Raw genomic sequence first — 10000 nt, forward strand, 5'->3', positions numbered from 1 at the left:
AAGTTACTAGCGGTGGAGAGAGAGAGAGAGAGAGAGAGAGAGAGAGAGAGAGAGAGAGAGAGAGAGAGAGAGAGAGAGAGAGAGAGAGAGAGAGAGAGAGAGAGAGAGAGAGAGAGAGAGAGAGAGAGAGAGAGAGAGAGAGAGAAACTAGTACTGATTTTTTACACACTTAATATCTAAAACAGGAATGAAACGAAAATGAAAGACAATAGTATCAAATGTGAGGAAATAATGGTAACACAATCAAATCAAAGACACATTATGCACTAACGATGAAACACACTACCAATGAAAAATAAAATAAAAGAGTATAGCTAGACAAATTAACGATAAATTCACGCATACAATATTTCATTTATAGCAAAAAAGCGACGGAACGGATACGAAAAGGCAGAAATAAATAGAAACCGGGCGACGAAATGAAATAAAAATGCCCACGTAATGAATTCATGGATTATATTCGCTAGAGATAAAATTCAGGAGGGTGTGAGGGATGAAAATGGAAGAGAGTCATAAAAGGTGCCTCCACAAAATGCTGGCAGTCCCCACCAGCCACCACATGACTTGCAGGATGGGATGGAGCCGTGTAAAACTGAACCTCGCCAAAAGTTTCTGACTCTTCACTACTCACACCACCATCACACCTCACTGATGCGTCTCTCTCTCTTTCGCCTGATGGGGATTAAGAAATACACGTAAAGGTGATACTGAAGCCCCGGCCACAGAGAGGTAAGGAAAAGGCTGTCTCCAAGTTTAGATGTGTAAGTCCAGTGAATTTTGCGTCTATCGAATAATTGATATGTTGCTTGGATAATGGAAGAGTGAAGGCAACTCAGGAGCTCATTTGGTGATTCTTACTGTGGCTTTTATTTGCTTTATGGAGCAGGGCAGTGAGAGGGATTCTTCTTCCTTTTCCTTCATGTCGGAGTGGCGTCACGTCTATTATTCACACTTCTTCAGTTTTGATTCCACATTCGTTTCTATGTATGCATGTATAATTATGCACTCTTCAGTCATTGTTATGCATACAAGTTACATTCCTCCAGTGCATATCATATAACACACGTACACTCTCTCTGAATGATTTGCACTATATTAATTACATTATTTTCGACATCATAATAGAAACAATCTCACGAAACACTGATAAGTCTCTATATAAATTATGTTGTCCTTATATTCTATGATCTGTAATTTAGTGACTCCAGTTTAATGTAATGTAGTTCAAATCTAATTACTCGTATAACAGATTGGATTGTGTTACTGGCAGTCACCAAAAAGAAACGGGATGCTCTGGGTGAAGATGGTCGTCTGATACTGCTTGCATTCATTTATCTGTCACTTATCTATTCTTCCTTTGATCCGATATCTGAAACATTTTGCAGACTGCGACATCCCTCCTCGCGCAGCTGTACCGCCGTGTTTCCCGAATTTTGTAAAAGTCGACTGAGATTGACAGAGCGAAAGGACTGGCGATTCTCTAGCCAGTATTTCTATTCCTACAACGACAACGAGACGAGACTTGTTGTCCGGCACTGCAATTCTCTTTTCAGGGGAACTTGGTAATCTTTGGATATGTACAGTGAAATGTTGTTGATGATGATGATGATGATGATGATGATGAATACCGTCACCTTAACTAAAAAATGAATAAATGAATGAACGATTATATACAAAACCGTAAGATAGGTAGATAATTGAGTGAATGGATAAGCGGAAAGAATAGAAATGCAATTATAAAACAAAAATGAACGAAACGAAAAAAAAAAGAATAATAATAATGGATAACTGAACAGATACATAAACACATGAACCACACAGCCAAAACTGAACTGAAATTTGACCTCTCTAATCCAGACAATCAAATAACAATACAAACAAAGGAACAACAAAAATAGGACAAAAAAATATAACATACATACGAAAAAAATAAGACAGAAAATAAAAAAAACAGAAAAAAAAGAAAAAAGAAAAAGAAAAGAAGGAACAATGGAAAGAAAAACACATAAGCAACGGAAACTTCACATTTTCGAGGAGAGAGAGGCGGAGGTGGGAAGCTGAAAGAAGCGTGGGAGGTGACAGAGGGTGGGGAGGGAGAAGGGTGGGGAGGGGAGAAGGGAGAGAGGAGGAAAGGGAGAAAGGGAGGTGACGGGGGCACTGGAGGGAAGGATATTCATAGAGGAGGGAAGGGGAGGGGAGGGAAGGGATATTCATGGGGAGAGGGAAGAGAGGGGAGAGAAATGGGGAGAGAGGAGGGTCAAGAGAGCAGAAAATCTCAGGAAAGCAGGAAAAGCAGGCAGAGAAAATTCGGAATTCCTTTTGGGGCTTTATTCAAATGAGTATTTCTTTGTTGTTATTGTAAATCCGAAATGAACAGCACCACCATGAGAGAGAGAGAGAGAGAGAGAGAGAGAGAGAGAGAGAGAGAGAGAGAGAGAGAGAGAGAGAGAGAGAGAGAGAGAGAGAGAGAGAGAGAGAGAGAGAGAGAGAGAGTGTTGCAACTTTAAGAATATCGGTTAATGATTTTGATTTATCCTCGAGATTGTAAACACCTGAGGAGGAGGAGGAGGAGGAGGAGGAGGAGGAGGAGGAGGAGGAGGAGGAGGAGGAGGAGGAGGAGGAGGAGGAGGAGGAGGAGGAGAAGAAGAAGAAGAAGAAGAAGAAGAAGAAGAAGAAGAAGAAGAAGAAGAAGAAGAAGAAGAAGAAGAAGAAGAAGAAGAAATGATGATGATGATGATGATGAAGAGGAAGAGGAACAACAAAAACAAAAACAAAAATGGATCAAGAAAAAAAGATGATAACAATGATAAATAGGAAGAGGAAGAGAATGAGAAAGAGAAAGAGGAAGAGAAGGAGGAGGAGGAGGAGGAGGAGGAGGAGGAGGAGGAGGAGGAGGAGGAGGAGGAGGAGGAGAAGGAGGAGACAAGAGTACTAATCTGATTTAAGTCTACGTAATTTTAATCCTCCTCCCCTCCCCTCCTCTCTCTCTCTCTCTCTCTCTCCTTTCCTTGGTTGATTTTCTGGTACCACACGCTCACTTTTCCCTCTCTCCTCGGCGTCATTAAACATTCCTCTTTCCTTTCCCCTCTTGTACTCTCCATCTCCCCTCGCCACGCAAACACTGTCCTCTACCGGGCGAAAATTGAGACTTCGTGGTTGGACGTGGTGGTTGTGGTGGTGGCAGTGTTGGTGGTGGTGGTGGTGGTGGTGGTAGAAGAAATAAAAAAAAAAAAAAAATGCAGATAGGAAAGATGAAAAAAATAATGAAGAAAAGGAAGAAGAAGAAGAAGAAGTGGAGGAAGAGGAGGAGGAGGAAGAAGAAGAGAAAGAGGAAGAAATCAAGGTTAGTGGAAGAAAATAAGAAAAGAAAAAGGGAAGAATGAATAAAATAATGAAGAAAAGGAAGAAGAAGTGGAGGAAGAGGAGGAGGAGGAAGAAGAGGAGGAAGAGGAAGAGGAGGAAATCAAGGTTAGTGAAGTGGACTATATATTGATAAGGAGGAAGATGAGGAGGAGGTGGAATGATGGATGGGAGGAATGGTGGATGACACGAGGAGGAGGAGGAGGAGGAGGAGGAGGAGGAGGAGGAGGAGGAGGAGGAGGAGGGAAAGGAGGAGGGGAAGGAGGAGGAGGAGAAGGAGGGAGAGATATAGAAGTTCAATGCAAAATTAAAAGGGAGGAAAGAAGAAGGGAAGGAAGGAAAACGAAAGGAGGGAAAGAAGGAAGGAAGGAAGGAAAAAGGAAGGAAAAAAAAGGAAGAAAGAAGGCAAGAAATGAAAGAAGTAAGGAAGAAAGGAAAGAAAGAAGCAAGAAGGAAAGGAAATAAGGAATGAAAAAAAGTAAGGAAGGAAAGAAGGAAGGAAAGAAGAAAAACGGAGAGTAAGTAAAAACGACAAGAGGAGAAAGAAAGCTAAAGAAAACAACTAGAGACGCAGCAAAAGAAAACGAAAAAATAAAGAAAACGAAGAAGAAAACAATAAAGGAGACACACAGAGAGAAAAAAAGAAACACAGAAGATAAAGTAAAATAGAACAAGTGAAAAAAAAAAAAACTGAAGGAGACAGGAAGGAAAAAAAAAAAAAAAAGAAAAGAGATAGACTACAGGGAGAGGGAAGGAGGGAGGGAAAGGACTGAAGGAGAAGGTTTTAAAGATGGAGTGGAGGGAAGGAATGGAGAAGTGGTGGGGTGGAGGGACGGAATGGAGGGTTGCGTGTCATTTGTCTTCATTAATCACCGCCAGATAACCCTGAACACACCGGTCAGAGCCAAGAAGGAGGCTCTGTTGCGCTCTTTTTAATAACACGAATTTCCTCAGGCCGACGACATAGCCAGGCCAGAACGGGGACTTTTAATATATGTGGAGGTGGTGGTGGTGATGGTCAGGGTTTGGTGCCTTCTATGAGTCTCTTCCAGTTGTTTCCCTCCCTCGCATCTTCGTCTCTGTCTCTCATTCTTTGCAGTTTTAGTTCAATCCCATCCATCCCTTTGTTTTTATCTCATCTCGTGTCTTCTCTTTCGATCTTGAGCTTGTTTTCTCAAGTGGTTTGCCTTCGCCTCTTTTTTTAATCGGTTTTTATAGTCTTCTTCGCTAACCAAAGCCAATCTTGTGTCTTCTTTTCACTTTCGTAATGCATTCTACTGCTTTTCTCGTTTTCTTTTTTCTGTAGTTCTCTGACACACACACACACACACACACACACACACACACACACACACACACACACACACACACACACACACACACACACACACACACGAACGAAAACACCTCGTTATACACACACATATACACGCATGTTTTCACTCCTGCTCTCGTTTCTTTTTCCCGTAGAAACTTTCTGACACACACACACACACACACACACACACACACACACACACAAGAACTCACCTCATTATATACACGTACACATATACACACGCGCTTCCACTCCCATTTTTATTTTTTTTCTTTCCGTAGTTGTCTGACTCCCTCCCTATCCCCCCCACACACAGACATACATACACGAAAAAAAAAAACACCTCATCATACACACTTACACATATACAAACATGCATACATCTCCGCACCCAGCCTCTCCCATAACCAGACTACATCAGGCACGCCACTGTTCGTTCACCCACGCCGCTGCATCATGTTACGCACTTAAGGTCTCGGGTATCAGCTGTGCATTGTCTCCACTAAACCCTATTGCTCAAACCTGCCCCGCCCTATCATGTGTCTTGCATTATCTGGTATTACCCCGGAGTTCAGTAATAAGAGTAATGATTAGGAAAAGAAGGAAGAGGAGTACGAGAAGGAGAAGGAGGAAAAAAAAAAGAGGTGGGGGAAGACGATGGTGAAGATAGGTAAAATGAAGATAACGATGATGATTATGAGGAAAACAATCATCGACAGTAACATTCTTATTTTCGTTACACTTGAATCAACCAATGGGAGTAAACCATAACAAAGAGAGAGAGAGAGAAAAAAAAAAATCCCTCAAAAACACACACACACACACACACACACACACACACAAGAAGTTTATTACCAACTCAACACCAACCAATATTAACACACTTCTTTTGATACTACTAACCGAACACCTAACTGCCTAATTAACCTTCACACTGCCCAACAACAAGGCAGTAACGTCAAGTACCATCGCTTAACCCCTTCTGTACCATGACGCGTTTCCATATTCATTCTGCTTACTATCTGGTGATCTTATACAGCTTCAGAAACTTATGGGGGGGATCAAAATAGTGAAGGCTGTTACCATTAATCTTCTGACCTCAATAGACCCTTCCTAATGTCAATAAAATCGTCTAATCAGAACAAAAACTCATGGTAAAAATGCGTCGCAGTATGAAAGGGGTTAAGTCAGCCTGTGCCAACAATCCAAAGGTGAGTAACTGTCTCGAGTCACGCCTTCCTTATTCCAGGCTGTCTTTAAATGGGTTTGAATTGGATAATTTTGAGGTCGCCATAGTCTATAATTGTGCCAAGGAGATCATTGATTAGAAGGAGGAGGAGGAAGAGGAGGAGGAGGAGGAGGAGGAGGAGGAGGAGGAGGAGGAGGAGGAGGAGGAGGAGGAGGAGGAGGAGGAGGAGGAGGAGGAGGAGGAAGAAGAAGAAGAGAAGGAGAAGAAGAAGAAGAAGAAGAAGAAGAAGAAGAAGAACAGAGAGGAAGGAGAAGGAGAAGGAGAAAGAGAGGAAGGAGAAAAAGAAGGAGAAGAGAGAAGGAAGAAGAAGGAGAAGGAGAAGGAGGAGAAGTGGAGGAATGAGTAGAGGAAAGTGAAATAGTATTAGTAGTAGTAGTAGTAGTAGTAGTAGTAGTAGTAGTAGTAGTAATGTAGCACTATCATCACCATCAAAAGTATAAGAAAATAAGAGAGAGAGAGAGAGAGAGAGAGAGAGAGAGAGAGAGAGAGAGAGAGAGAGAGAGAGAGAGAGAGAGAGAGAGAGAGAGAGAGAGAGAGAGAGAGAGAGAGAGAGAGAGAGAGAGAGAGAGAGAGAGATGGCGAGAAAATGATGAAAAGACGAAGGAAAAGCAGAAGGAGAAGGAGGAAGAAGAGGAAGAGGAAGAGAGAGAAACTACACAAAGTAGCTACACGACAGACGCTACACACATTAACACAGCCTCTCACACACACACACGGGGCTACTACACCTTGGCACCTCAAAGGGACTCTCGCCCATTCAGGTTCAGCCACGTCTAAACTCGGTAACAGTCATCACTTACCTTAAGAGGGCCGCGACAGTCCCCAAGAAGCCGAAGGTCCAGGCCTCCCTTCACACTTCGGCCCACTGAAAGGCAGACACGAGGGGAGGAGAGACTTAGTGGAGAGGAAGACTGAAATGGCTATAGAGAGAACAGGACGCAAGGTTAATTAATTGTGGTGATAGCTTGTGGTTGTAGTGGTTTTGGTTGTAGTAGTAGTAGTAGTAGTAGTAGTAGTAGTAGTAGTAGTAGTAGTAGTAGTAGTAGTAGTAGTAGTGAGCAATAATGATAGTTGTCCATTCTTTTATTACCATATCAAAAAACAGATTTCTTTTTAAAATCTAACTTAATTAGAAGAAAATAAGAAATAAAAAGGTTGCAAGGGCCTTCAGATCCACACGTAGCAGCCTCTATAGTAGTAGTAGTAGTAGTAGTAGTAGTAGTAGTAGTAGTAGAAGAAGTAATAAGAAAAACAATAATGATAATAATAACAACAATGATATAACAACACCAGCAATAACAATGATAATAAACAACACAGCCCGTCGTTCCCCACACGCGAGGTGACGGTCGAGTAGAAACACAACAAAGGGATCCAATTCACCGGAAAACTAAATTAAAGAAGACGCTGTTCACAACAAAATGATGAAATACTAAAGCCCCAGAATTGTGTTCCCGAGTGTATTATACCAAAAGCAACGAAAAGAGTGACATAACTAGTAAAAATAGTAGTGGTAATAGTAGTGGTGGTAGTAGTGGTAGTGGTGCTGGTGGTGGAAGTAATAGTAGTAGTAGTAGAAGGAGGAAAAGAAGGACAAGAACAAGAATAACGAGAAGAACAAGATTAACAAGAACAATAACAGGAGCAAAAGCAAAAAACAAGAAAATAACAAGAACCAGAACAAAAACAAGAACAAGAACAAGAAGAGAGGTAAAAAAAAAAGAGGAAAATAAAGGAAGGTGCAGTGAAGCCTATACACGTGGCAATCACTGCATAAAACATAACTCTCTCTTTCCACCCATCATTACTGTCCATAAATCTGTCTAATCTTCTTTCAAAGCTCCCTAATGACTCACCACCAACAAACTGATCACTGACTCAAAATTCACCAGCCACTCTAAGCGCCATATTCAGAAACACTTCCCTCTCTCAATGCGACTCTTTTCAAAGACTACAGAGACGAGTGGCCGCGTTTTAAAGAGTATTTTCCTCATTGATAATGCTGAAAACTTGTTAGCATGCCACTATATTTACAGAAGCATCCTTAAAAACCTGTGTCACTTCAACTAGAGCTCTTTGAAAATAGTGAAGGTGCGTCGCGAAGTGTTTCAGAATATGGACTTGAGAACCAATGCCTTCCCATGTATTGACTCACCACCAACAAACTGATTACTGACTTAACATTCACCAGCCACTCTGAGAACCAATGCCTTCCTATCTATTTTTTGAAGAGGGAAGAACAAAACTGATAATGAAGAACAAGAACAAAAAGAACAATTAGAACAAGAAACATCATGATCACATATTCACGACTACCACCACCACCACCACTACCACCAATACCAATATGAGAATGAAGAACAAGAACAAAAAAACAATTAGAACAAGAAGAAACACCATGATCACACATTCACGACTACCATAGCCACCACAACCACCATCACCACTACCACCACCACCGTCATCATCATCATCATCATCATCGGCGCAGACATCCCCGCTAAGCCAGGTGACAGGGCGAGAGATCCGCGGAGGTCCACACACGCAGACAGCCAAAGCCAGTGGGAAATGAGAGCACGTCTCCTAAGAGTCTTAATATCCCGAACTCCCTTCCTGGTGTGAAATAAATATCCTTTTTCTTCTCTCTCAGCGACACAACTTGGGTACAAGTGTGGGTACGTATGGTGTGTTGTGGAGGCGACGGAAGCAGGGCAAAGGAAATATTTGTCGCCGTAAACATATCTTATCTTTTATTTTTCGTTATGTTGTGGCAGCAGCAGGAGGAAATTTAGCCCCTTCAATACCATGCCGCGTTTTCATATTCATTCTGGTTACTATTTAGCGATTTTATACAGCTTCAGAAAGTTATGTGGGGGATTAAAATAGTACAGACTCTGGCCTTTAATCTTTTGACCTCCATAGACCCTTCCTAATGCAAATAAAAACGTCTTATCATACCTAAAAAGTTAGAGTAAAAATTCATCTCAGTACTGAAGGGGGTTAAGCAAGAAGTGTTTATCTTTTACTAATCTCTATTTAATGAACGCTGCAATCAAGAACGACTGTATATATTTGATTTTTCAACGATTTTTTTTTGTGTCCAGGAAGCAAAATAAGCAACGCAAGGAAGTATCTATCATTTACTAACGGGCTTTCTTCCGTGTGTGTTTAAGCGAGAAGTATTTATCTTTTAGTAATCTGTGTTTAGTGACTGCTGCAATTAGTACCATATATATATGTATTTGTTTTTCGACGATATGTATTGTGTCGAGGAAGCAAAGTAAACAACGCAAGGAAGTGTCTATCATTTACTAGCGGGCTTTCTTCCATGTGTGGTTAAGCAAGAAGTATTTATCTTTTAGTAATCTGCGTTTAGTGACTGCTGCAATTAGTGCCATATATCAATTTTTCAAAATAGACAATATAAGGAAGTGTCTATCATTAACTAACGGGCTTTCTTCCATGTGTGTTTAATGACTGCTACAATTACAGGAACATAAACATATTTTTTTCTTTTCAGTGATAAGTCTTGTGTTGAAGAAAGAAAGGGAACAGCATAAAGAAATGTTTGTCTCTGTAAATGAGTCTTTTTCATCCCCGTTTAACGTCTGGTTTAACAAGTAACGATAAAGTCTCTCCCTTTTTAACATTACGTTTAGACAAGTCTGCTTGAATGCGGTGTTGAGGAAACGAGCGACAGTTTAAGGAAATGTTTATGTTTCACTAATGGTCTCTTTCATTCATTCATGTTTAAGGAGTTCATAATTAACAATAATCTCTATCTGTCTGTCTGTCTGTCTGCTAGTCTGTCTGTCTGCTAGTTTCTCTCTCTCTCTCTCTCTCTCTCTCGAAAAAAAAATAGATAAATAAAAAAGTGAAATCAATGAATAAATAAAATCAGTTATGAACAAATAAATAGGTAACAAAAATAAGAGACGAACAATAAATACCCTTAAGAATTCGAACACACTCCTGTATTGTGTAAAATGAACAATACAAGAGAAAAATAACACGCTCTAACTGCAAAGGGCCGTCACGTGCACATATAGGACCGCATTTCGAAACACTTCAGC

General features: G+C 40.9%; 1 long non-coding RNA gene across 1 annotated transcript in view; it reads right to left on the reverse strand.

Annotated features, from left to right (window-relative positions):
- Window positions 1-10000, reverse strand: part of LOC123520798 — a 103901-nt gene that overhangs the window by 22373 nt on the left and 71528 nt on the right. The window contains exon 3 of the long non-coding RNA XR_006679380.1: window positions 6728-6792. This is a non-coding gene — a long non-coding RNA (uncharacterized LOC123520798). The remainder of the gene's footprint in view (window positions 1-6727; window positions 6793-10000) is intronic.

Source organism: Portunus trituberculatus, chromosome 47 (assembly GCF_017591435.1).
Source record: "Portunus trituberculatus isolate SZX2019 chromosome 47, ASM1759143v1, whole genome shotgun sequence".
Taxonomy (NCBI): Eukaryota; Metazoa; Arthropoda; class Malacostraca; order Decapoda; family Portunidae; genus Portunus; species Portunus trituberculatus.